This window comes from Octopus bimaculoides, chromosome 11 (genome assembly GCF_046866305.1).
Source record: "Octopus bimaculoides isolate indiv1 chromosome 11, ASM4686630v1, whole genome shotgun sequence".
Classification (NCBI taxonomy): Eukaryota; Metazoa; Mollusca; class Cephalopoda; order Octopoda; family Octopodidae; genus Octopus; species Octopus bimaculoides.
This window is the reverse complement of record NC_142938.1, coordinates 45,792,389-45,804,917: the sequence shown is the minus strand read 5'-3', so window position 1 is coordinate 45,804,917 and position 12,529 is coordinate 45,792,389.

Sequence of the window (12,529 nt, the reverse complement as noted above, 5' to 3'; positions counted from 1 at the left end):
ATGCACATACCATTAGCCACTAAGGGATATACTCTACTGGTTAAGGTCAAGCAAATCTGTGGTATTGAGCAGAATATTTTCTGTAGCCCATCTTTTACACCAAGACAAAAATGTATACATGTAAACACTTCCAATCGTTTAAGATCAGAAGCCATGAGAACCATTACTTTGTATTGCATCAGGTCTTTTATTTTTATTATTGCATGCCAGACAAAATGCTTTGTGGCATTGTGTCCATATTTATGTTCTGAGTTCAAATACTCCTGATATCAACTTTACTTTCAATAAAGATAAGTACTAGTCAAGTACTAGAGTTGATGTAATCGACTTCCCTCTCCCCTCAAAAACTGCTGGTTCTGTGCCAAAATTTGAAACCATTATTATTATTATCATTATTATTATTATTATTATTATTATTATTATTATTATGTTTGACTTTTGCTTTACATTTGTACAAGTTGGCTCCTAGTCTCACCCAGAGACCTCAAGAGACAACAAGTTAGAAGTTCATGCTGGTGTTATGCCTAGGGTGCCATATATTTGGTTTTGTACATAGTGTTGTTTTAGAGAATGTTTAAGAAACCATAAGAAAATTATGTATTTGTTTTAAAATTTGAGATTAAATAGAAAGTATTTTGCGTAGGATATGGGCAGTTCCCATGAGCACTATCTTTTGAATTTCTGCCATTTTGGGGTTTCCTGGTATCTGAGCTAGGTGGCAATCAGCCCCTTTTGCTATCATTCCCAGGCCAACTATGACAACAGGTATTGTTTTAGTTTTCAGGTTTTACATTTTGCTAATTTCTATTTCTATACTTGCTCAGTTTTTGGTAGGTCTTGACAGATATGTTTATATCGATTGGGACAGTCATATCAATGAGGAGGCATGATTTTTGTCTGAAGTCTTTTGTCTGGCCTATTTGCATCTATCTTTCTGTCAGTTTGAATGGTGAAGTTCCAGAGGAGTGCGATGTGATCATTTTCAAGTACTGGGGGTGGTTTGTGTTCCCACCAGTTTTTATCATGAGGCAAGTCCAGATTTTTGCATATTACCCAGTGAATATATTGTGCAGCTCTATCATGCCTGTTAAGATACTCTGTAGGTGCAAGCAGACTGCTCATGGAGACAACATGATCGATGGTCTCATTTTGTTGTTGGCATATACAACAGAATGGGGAGCTGCTGTTCTTTGATATGTTGGCCTGGTAGTTCCTTGTAGGTAAGCATTGATCTTGTGCTGCTATGATAAACCACTCTGTTTCTGATTTCAAGCCAGAGGCCATTAGCCATTGATGGGTAAGGGCTTTGTCAACATCTGCATTATTCGCTTTCTTTGGGTATTTGCCATTGAGAGGTTTTCCATGCCATTTATCAGTCAAAATTATTATTATTATTATTATTATTATTATTGAGTGAGAGAGCAGGTGCATGCCATCAAAGTGATACTGGAGTACAATCATACGAAGCCCAGTATACCCATCTTGACTACCCATCTGATAAGAGCACACCAGGCACATGCATCACAACCATATGTGTGTGACAAGATAAGCAACACATGACCTTGTAGGCGGGGCCCAGTTAGAATTTTCTTCAGGTTGAGAAGCCCACCCCACTCAAAAGGTCCCTCAATAAGGTTTGTTTAAGGATGATGAACAAAACATCCATGTTTCCAGAGGTGAATTATTCAAATCCCAAAGAATTCCTCTCAACACATGGCTATGATGCTCCTCCACTACTTCTGCTCATGATCAGAAATGCACATATTGTCAGTCACTATGGGACATGCTCAACTAGTTAAGGTCAAACAACTGACAGGCAAATCTGTGTCATTGAGCAGAATATTTTCTGTAGCCCATTTTTATACCAAGACAAAACAATGTACATGATAACACTTCCAATCAGTTAAAATTAGAAGCCATGAGAGCCAGACCCTGGTATTGCATCAGGGCATTATTATTATTATTATTATTATTATTATTATTATTATTATTATTATTATTTGATGAAAACTCACAGCTTACTTTGCAGGGTATGGTGGAAAGTGACTAAGCTCACACTTGCTTCAAGAACCCTGCAATGCTGATTTTTGTAGGTGTTTTATCTTTACATTTGTACCATCTTTTTGAGCCATGCTGGTAGTTGAGTGTTGATACTACCAGTTACTATTGGTATCATGTCTACTCTCCTCATTGACCACAACTTTCATATTTCCCATTTCAAATTATCATAGTTGTTCAGTTTTCTTCTTTCTCTTTGATCCCGTTCTAACCAGGGCATGTTATGTTGATTATCCTGCAAGTTCTTTCTTTTTTATTAATCACAACAATGTCCAGTTTCCGATGTCTGGTCAGGTAAACGCATTGAATCATAGCATCCCACAGAATTTTGCAATCTTCATTCTCAGAGACTCCTTCTGAGGTTTGTTCATACCACGTCTTTGCTTTTTGTAGGCTGTGATTTCCACAGAGCTCTCAATGGATCATTCTTGCCACATTGTCATGTCACCTTTTGTAATTACATTCAGGCATTTGCTAACAATGTGCCATACCGTTTCACTCCTCTCACCATATATTCTGCATTTGTTGCTTTCGGTAGTGTTGTCAATTCTGCTCATTATTACTATTATTTTTGAGTTGACTTAAGTGTCATCTTATTCCTGGTAGGATTTATGTCGGTAGCAGATTACTAACTGTAACCTTTGGTATCCACAAGTTTTCAATGGTTTTTCAAGTGCTTAGAACCCTCCTGATAATCTTTCCTGTCCCTAACTTTCTGTAGAAAGCTCTACTGGACATTCTTTTCCAATCTCCTTTGACCATTTGTCTATATCTTTACAGTTCTAATGTACCATTTATTATAGGTACAATTACAGCTTTCATACTTCAAATTCTTGCAATTTCAAATCTTAAGGGATTGTTTTTTTTTTCTGTCTTTTTTCTTTTCTTTTTCATCAAATGGACATGATGGATCAATTAGTAAGCAACTTCACTCTATTATTGCTATGTCTGGTCTATTATTTTCTAGCTTCTTGTCCATTTGAATAGGAAAGTCTTACAAAATCTTACATTTCTCTGACTCCAGTGCTCTTTTGACCCAATGATCATACCATATGTCTCCAGCTTCAAATCCCCATTTCTGGTAAAACTTCTTGATCATACCTCCATTTCTTATATACTTCCTGTGCCAACTTGGGACATTCTGCAACAATGTGTGTCACTGTCTCATTCCAAGTTCTACAGACTACATTTTTCTGACACATTCTCCCTATTTTGCCTCAAGTTGTTTGTTTTTATCGCTTGATCATGGGCTATTACAATAAGGCTATTTGTTTCTTTTTTAATTAGTCTTTTTCTAACCAAGCTCAGGATTTTGTTCCACATTATTACTATTGTTGTTGCTGTTGTTGTTTTACTTCTCAGAGCACTCAGTCTTGTTTGCTCAGGTTGATTCTGTGAGAGCAGACAGCAGCCTACTGTCAGAGGTCTCACAGGGTCTCTTTCCACACATTATAATCTTTGATAATTGGTTGTAAATTATCACGGAAGAAATTCAACACCAAAGTACCAATCTCAAAATCCTAGCTTCCCCCAACAGAACACTTTTTGGGGCTTGCTCTGCTCTCATGTCAATTCTGATTTCTCTGACATATTTCTTGAACTTGGTTGCTAATGCTCTAATTGCCCCTACAACTACTGGAATGACAGACACTCTCCTTATAGTCCACATACTTGTAATTTTAATAGTCTGCACTTTTCCATCTTTTCTAGTTCTTTGTCATTTGTGTGCACATCCCCAGGTATTGCAATATCTTTAATCTTGGTTTGCTTTTCTCCTTTATCTACCACAACAATATCTGGTCTCCAAGCATTGATTAGGGAGTCACATTGGATTGTAAAATCCTACAGTATCTTATATTCCTTGTTCTCAGTGACTTCTGGTTCATGTTTGTACCATTTCTGTGCAATGTCCAAGCTGTACTATTTACATAGACTCCAGCGAATAAATTTAGCCACATTATCGTGTTTCCTTTTGTAGTGCTTTCGAGTCAGGTTGCTACACTCACTCACAATATGTAAGATTGTTTTATTTCTGCTGTCACACATCCTACAAGGGGGCTATTCACTGCTCTTATCTATTTGGAACTTGATGTAGTTAGTTCTCAGAGCTTGTTCCTGGATGCTGCATATCAATGCCTCAGTGCATCCCTTCAGATTACTTTTTCTTCTTTTTAGTAGTATTTCACCTGTCGCTACCTTCTGAGTTCAAATTCTGTTGAGGTCGACTTTGCCTTTGATCCTTTTGGGATCGATAAATTAAGTACCAGTGAAACACTGGGGTCAATGTAATTGACTAGTTTCTCCTCCAAAATTTCAGGCCTCATACCTTTAGTAGGAAGGATTATCATCATCATCATCATCATCATCATCATCATCATCATCATCATCATCATCATCATCATTATTATTATTATTATTATTATTATTATTATTATTATTATTATTATTATTATTATTATTATTATTATTATTATTAAGGTGGTGAGCTGGTAAAATTGTTAGCACACCAGGCAAAATGCTAAGCGGTATTTTGCCTGTCGCTACATTCTGAGTTCAAATTCCGCCAAGGCCGACTTTGCTTTTCATCCTTTCAGGGTCGATAAATGAAGTACCGGTCAAGTACTGGAGTTGATGTAATCGATTTACTCCCTCCCCAAAATTTCAGGCCTTGTGCCTACAGTAGAAAGGATTATTATTATTATTATTATTATTATTATTATTATTATTATTATTACTATTATTATTATTATTGAGTGAAAGAGCAGTGCATGCCATCAAAGTGACACTTTAATAGCATGCACTTTGATGGAGTATAATTATACAAACCCAATATACCCATCATGACTACCTGTCTGACAAGGGTACACCAAACATATGCATTACAACCATATGTGAGCTACATAGTGATCTCATATCAAGATAAACAGCACATGACCTTGCAGGTAGGGCCCAGTTAGAACTTTTTTCAGGTTGAGTAGCCCATCCTTCTCAAAAGGTCCTTAATTAAGGGTTGTTTAAGGATGTTGAATGAAACACCCATGTGGCAATTTTTGCATTCATTTGGTGGCAGCACAGGACATCCCAAGATGAGATGGTCTCTTGTTTCATCAAACCCCAAAGAATTCCTCTCAACACATGGCTATAATGCTCCCCCACTACTTATGTTCATGATCAGGGATGGGACATGCCCAACTAGTTAAGGTCAAACAACTGACAAGCAAATCTGTGGTATTGAGCAGAATATTTGCTGTAGCCCATCTTTTATACCAAGACAAAACAATGTACATGATAACACTTCCAATCAGTTAAGATCAAAAGCCATGAGAGCCACTGCTTGGTACTGCATCATATTATTATTATTATTATTATTATTATTATTATTATTATTATTATTTGGTATTAATCTGCATGTTTGTTACAGTCACTTGCCAAGATATACCCAGCATCCTAGGGCAAGTGAAGGTTAAGAGATGTTACAGTATGACTGAAAGTTTGGGGAGGGCAAGTAGCAGGGGCAGTAGCAAAATATCTCATGTAATACGACACAAACATTTACATGGATAGGTTTTTTTTAAAGGATGTGGGCAGTATTTGTCAGCACAATCCTTTGGATTTCTCTGAGACATGCTTCTCCTGGGATCTTATCTAGATAGTTCTGACACCCCTTTTTTATCATACCTAAGGCACCTACAATAACAAGAACAGTTCTTGTTTTATGATGCCACATCCTTTGTATTTCAATTTCCAGGTCCTTATGTTTACTTAATTTGTCAAATTTCTTTACAGATATATTTTCATCAGTGGGAACACCTACATCTTTTAGTCTACAAGTATTTTCTTCACAGTCTTTAATAATTATGTCTGGTCAGTTAGCCCTACCGTTCTGTCAGTGTTGACTGGAAAATCCCAGAGGATAGTAACATTTTTTATCTTCAATGACTGGCTCAAGATGATGTTCATACCAGTGAGCAAGAGTGCTGATTTTGTAGTGTTTACATATTTTCCAATGTAAATACTGTTTTACCCTTTCGTTGCAATTTTTGCATTTGTTTGGTGTCAGCACAGGACATCTCAAGATGAGATGGTCTCTTGTTTCATCAAATGAGTTGCAGAATTTGCATTTAGGGTCAGAACTGTTTTGAAGAATGTTAGCCTGGTAATTTTTGGAAAGCAAGCTTTGATCTTGTGCCACCAATATATGAAACCTTCAGTCTCTGCTTTCAATCCTGAACTTCTCAGCCACTGATGGGTTATTGCTTGGTCTTATTATCATTATTATTATTATTATTATTATTAATAATAATAATAATAATAATAATAATAATAATAATAATAATAATAATAATAATAATAATAATAATAATAATAATAATAATATTGTTATTTATCATCTTTCAATTCTGTTTCCATTTCTTGCCGAGTGTCTTCCTGACACCTAGGGCAGAGAAATGCACTGTATACATTGGTAGGCCATTAAAATAAATGCACCCGATTGTTCATTTACAAAGATAGAGAAAATGGGGGCAGAATCATTAGATTATCAAACAAATATCTAGAAACATTTGTTTCAACTCAACATTTTATGTTCAAATCTCACAGAGGTCACATTTGTTGGTCATCCTTCCAGAATCAATAAAATAAAGTACTAGTTAAGCGCTAGAATTGATTTCATCAAGTAACCACCTTCTCCACTAATTGTGGCCTTGTTTCTATGCTAGAAATGATAATAATTATTTGTTTTATACAAGAAGAGGTTTGGCAAAATCATTCAAGCATTCAATAGATGTCTTCTATTTCTTTCCAGTTCTTTGCAGTATGAGTTCAAATTCTACTGAAGTCAACTTTGCCTTTCATCTTTCCAGGGATGTTATAATTGATTGTTTCCCTCCAATCGAATTTCTGATCTTGTGCCTATCTTAGAAAAAGTGCAATGGTTTGACCAAATCTTTATAGCATTGGAAAAATGCCTTGTGGGATTTGTTTCTGCACTTTATGTTCTAAATTCAAATCCTGACAAGGTTAGTTTTGACTTTCATCCTCTTAGAATTAATAAAATAAAGTTGACAAGTCCCTTAACCCTTTGGGGGTCGTTGGGGCACTGCAGAGCCCATCCCTCCCCAGACTAAACTCATTTTTACAGCTGAGGATACTGGAGCAATGTGAAATGAAGTCCTTTGCTCAAGGACACAATGAATTGCCTGGTCCAGAGATCGAAGCCACAATCCAACACCCTAAGCACTAAGCAACATGCCTCCACTAGTGGTATTGATTTCTACAGCTGAGTGGACTGGAGCAACATGAATTGAAGTGTTTTGCTCAAGAATACAATGCATCACCCAGTCCAGGAATCGAAACTACAATCTTATGATCACGAGTCCAACAATCTAACACTAAGCCATGTACCTCCACAATTTATAATAAAATAAAGTATCGTTGAAGTATTATGGTCAAAATTGCTGGCCATGTGCCTCAGTTAGAAAGGTTATTATTCCTTTTGTACAACTTCAGGTTTTGGCTGGGTACCAACTAGATACTCTCAATCAAGCCATATGACCTCAAACAAAGAGTACTTTTTACAGGATATTGCCAATTCCAAATAATGTCAATTTTTGTAAAGCAATAACATTAGATATTATAATTAGCTCATTGATGTTTGTTGCAAATTTATTAGGAATGGAGCCAAGAGCTCCAACTACTAGTAGCATGACTATAGTTTGAATGTTTCATATTCTTGAGATTTCCATTTGGTACTCCAAATATCTATCAGTTTTTTTTTCATACTCCTTGTTAGCTATATTGTGGTTACCTGAGACAAATGCAGACTATGTAGAAACTCTACCCTATCATATAAGTATCTGTAAAATGCTCACACAGAGAGACCATAAAAGGCATCATGATAACAAATGTTTGCATTTGTACTGGTGCTTGGTGAAACAGTATGGTCTTGAGGTAAACTTGAAATGGTATCTTAATACAGGCATGGCCCATGTATTCTTATTTTGATAATATTCCCTTCGTTTAGTTTTGTATCACACACATTACTAAACCTCCTCTTATAGTCTTTGGAGACATTCTCTCTCATTTCTCTTTCTATTACTCTATCATCATGCAGAACACCCAGGTACCTGTATCCCTCGTTATTTCTCAGCAACCTAATGGTATCAATTTGTGGTAATTTTATATCAGTAGATTTAATCTTTCAGCTTCTCTAAACTGCAGTGTTCTCTGAGGTATTCCAAGAATGAACAGTATAGAACCTTGTTGTAGACTTCCTTGTAGTCTATCCAATCAACAGCCAAGTTTTTCTTTCACATGTATGCCTTAATGCCATGGTATCAATACACAACAGATCATCAGTTCCCTTTGACTTCTTTCTGCCTCTCTGGTAATCAATTCTCTATCTCCAGAAAGGTATACAATTCATCAGCTACAAGGTTAGTAAATATTTTCCAGAATGATGGTAAGCATGTAATAGGCTTATAATTATCGACTTCCCCTCCCTTATCTTTATCCTGTAATTCACACTGTCTTTCCTTTTGTCATCTATGTTGGTGTTCCATTTTCTATATAGTCTATAAGAAATGTTGTTTCGGGCTATACATGCTTGAGAGATTTTAGAACCAGAATCCTTAAACATCATCTGGATCATGGACTTACCAATTTCTTAAATATCTTTTTCACTTTCTCATTGATAATAATTATATTTTCTTATTTTGATCTATTATCCATTTCATTTTTAAATTTCTGCAACCAGTCCACTTCCCTGTTACGTTGAACCTCCTTGCTTCAAATATCTAGCCAAAAGTTCCTTGCTGCTTCAGCATATGACACATCATTCTCCTGATGTTATTTGTTGGGGAAATTTCCTGTCAATGTTTCTGAAGAGCCTGTTCTACTGATTATTGGCTTATTCTTTGTTGGCATGCAGTTTTTTACAGTACATGATACTGCCTTAATTTTCCTTAACTCTTAACTGCCAGTTATCCTCTGTGTCTTATGTTGTACTTTATTTGGCATCCATTTCTACATCTTTCTTTCACCTTTTTCTTTGCAGTCATTGCATTTATCCTTCCAGGATGTCCATTGAGTTATTCAACTTGATGCTCAAGTCTTCATTTTCCCCATGAGTCTTTGTCTTTTGCTCTTCCTTGACCTGTAACACCAAGAATTTCTACAGCAATAGAAGCTGCACAAAATATGAGGCTGTTTAGATCTGTTATATTTTCAACATAGACTTTCATTACCAGCTTGTCCAGCTTCTTTGCTATTTTACAATGATTTTCCCTTTCAATTCTTCTCAAATCTGCTAGTCACTTTCTTTCATTTGTTTGTATCTCACTTAGCCGTTGTAGTAAGCTCCTTTCCTCCCTTAAATAAAATTTGTTTTCATGCTGGCTATGATTTCTTTCCTGAGGATTTGTTGGTTTCTTTACTATTTCTTGTTTGATTTCCTCATCTCCAACTTGGATAATCACTTGTCTTTTCATAATTAAAGTTTTCTGTCTAGAAATCTTTATTCTAGAACAGGAAACATCTTTTTCTATTCATATTTTATACATCCTTTTCCTGCATCATATTTTGGCAGGCTCACTTTTGTAGTAACATTCCATCACAGTCCTATTGTGGGTTGATTTAATTGGTTATGCCTTGCCCTCTAAATTTGTGCATTTATGCCAGACATTGTTATCGGATGAATCTGTAGAGTGTCACAAATATTTTGTAGTATTTAAATATATACCTTTATAATCTAAATTCAAAGTGGAGTTGATTTTGCCTTTCATCTTTCTGAGATCAGTAAAATACCCACCAAGTACTGGGTTCAGTTCCTGCAAGGTCAACTTTGCTTTCACCCTTCCAGAGTTAATAAATGTTCTGAGGTCTATGTAATTGATTATAATCTTCCTACAAAAATATGTGACCTGTGCCTGTAAATGCCTCATAAACCTGCTCAGTTACAACTATCTGACAACTGGATCTCCTAAATGTACCAGTGTAAACATAGAGCACCATATTGTATTTAGATAATTTGTTAGATCAGCCAATAAAGACAGTGTTGGATTTACATTTTCAATTGTCTATACAGAAAAATATGTGACTTGCATGATCAAGATAAATAGGACTCATAGACAGGAACCCAGCCACTGGAAGATGAATACATTATTCCCATTGCAGAGTTAAAAGCATCTGGATTAGTGAATTAAGTGGTAATTGACTGGGACAATTGTCAACAATCAGTGGTGGGGTACTCTGAAGGATAGGATTTAATGAACAAGTAGTGATAAAGAAAAATAAATTAGAGGGGGCAACTACTGAAAAAAAAGGAGGTGATTAGGAAAGGCATTTTGCCCAATGATCTAGTGGGGAGAATTGACCCCAAGCACTTCTTTAAAACTGAGTCACAAGAGTTACATTGTCAAACCTCAGACATGTACTCTTAGACACAAGAGAATGAAAGGTATTTGATTGGCCTGGGTAGAAGAGACAGATGTATTTGTAGCTTTCCAGTGGTACTTTGCCCAACTGTTCAGAATGTGTAATGGACTAGAGATAGTGGATTTTAGTGCCTATCTAAATGGCTCACCATGGTTCTTGGTGAAAGGTACAAAGTGCTGTGAAAAACCAACAACAGTGCTGAAATATATAGATGGTGGTAAGTGGATGTGTGAAAGGCAAATAATCTGGTTTGAATGATCTTCTCTGCCAACTTTATACATATAAGCCAAACTTGTTCACTGCTGTTTTGGCATATGTCTACAGGTAGCAGATCAGAGGAATTCTTTATTTTATGACCTGGGGAGTGGTGGCACTACTAAGAAAGGATGTGATCAAGGGAATCATCATAACAATTTGTCTCATAACTGTTGAAACTTGGCAGTTTATTATTTTTGCCAAAATACTAACAAAGAGGTAAGTGATTATCATCTGTAATGTGGTTGGCATAGTATACCCTACAACATACTGAGAATCTATGCACAATAACTTCTGCCTCATGCAATACCTGCTTGCTTGACCTAGTAGTAATAGCAGCCAAATATTAAAATACATGATCAACACTGGAATACCTTTGATCATAGGTTTGCTTGATCAGGTCTGACCTAGGGTTAAACAACAACCTTACTCTTCTGCAAAGTGGTCCTCAGAGTTTTTGATCTTATAAGAACAATCAAAATAGACACAAACTTCCCAGACTACTATAATTTTGATGATCACCATTACTCAACATCAATGACTCCAAGAAACATTTCATTATTTCTTGGAGATTGACTCCTTAATGTATAATTCTTCAAAATAGTTATCCAAAATGGTGGAAGTCATATTTCAGAGGTAATAACATTCTAACTTTAATGCTAATGCATGAAAAATTTGGGTTTTTTTTACTCATGTCAAAATGGTGGCTTATTCATAATTTTAAGTAACTATGATCTTAGAATTTGTTAAAAAATTCTTTAATGGTTAATATGCCAAATGACTAAAAAGGGTAAAGCATAAAGACCCCCTTTGGTCATAAATGACCATGAGATTGTACCTAGAAAGTTACCCTCCGAAGCACAAGTCCGGGTAAGGCTGTTTATGTTAGACCAGCAGTCACTAATGCTTACCAGCCTCTCTTCTCCACACAACCAATATTATTCAAAGGAAAAGCAAAGGCTGATAAGCTTGGCACCAGTGACATTGCAACTCATTTCTACAGATGAGTGAACTGGAGCAACATGAAATAAGTGTCTTGCTCAAGAACACAACACACAGCTCAATCTGGAAATCAAACTCATTACTTCGTGATTGTGAGCCAGATGCTCTAACCACTAAGTCATGTGCCTTCATCAAATGACTAAGACAACATTAAATGTCTTTTCTATTTGAAAAACTGAATGACTTACAGGATAGTGAGTGGTTTGATTACTTTTTATTTACAATAAATGGAACCAGCAATACAAAAATATAGGAAACCTCCTTCTATTGAGTTTCAGTAAATAAATGCGAGATGTTTGAGAAGTTAACATAGTGCACCACCAAAGCTAAGTTCATTGTAAAGTGGTTGGCTTTAGGAAAGACATCTAGTTGAAAAAAAACCATGCCAAAACTGACAGTGGAGCTTGGCACAGTCCCCTGGTTTACCAGCTCCTGTCAAACTGTCCAACCCATGCCAGCATGGAAGATGGACATTAAATGATAATGATGTGTGTATGTTTGTGTATATATATATATATATATACACACACATATATATCTATCTATATATATATATATATATATCATTATTAATCATAGGGCAGCAAAAGAAATTTTAGAAATTTAATTTACCACCAGTGGTCCAGCGAGAATAAAAAATTAGTCAATAGACTACATATATATTATTCATTTAAAATATAGAGATGCCTATAATAGGACATTCTCTTTCGAAATTATCCCTATTTTTGTGGTATAGAGTTTTTTGCTGCTCTTTCTAGCGGGTTAGATGTCTTATTATAGG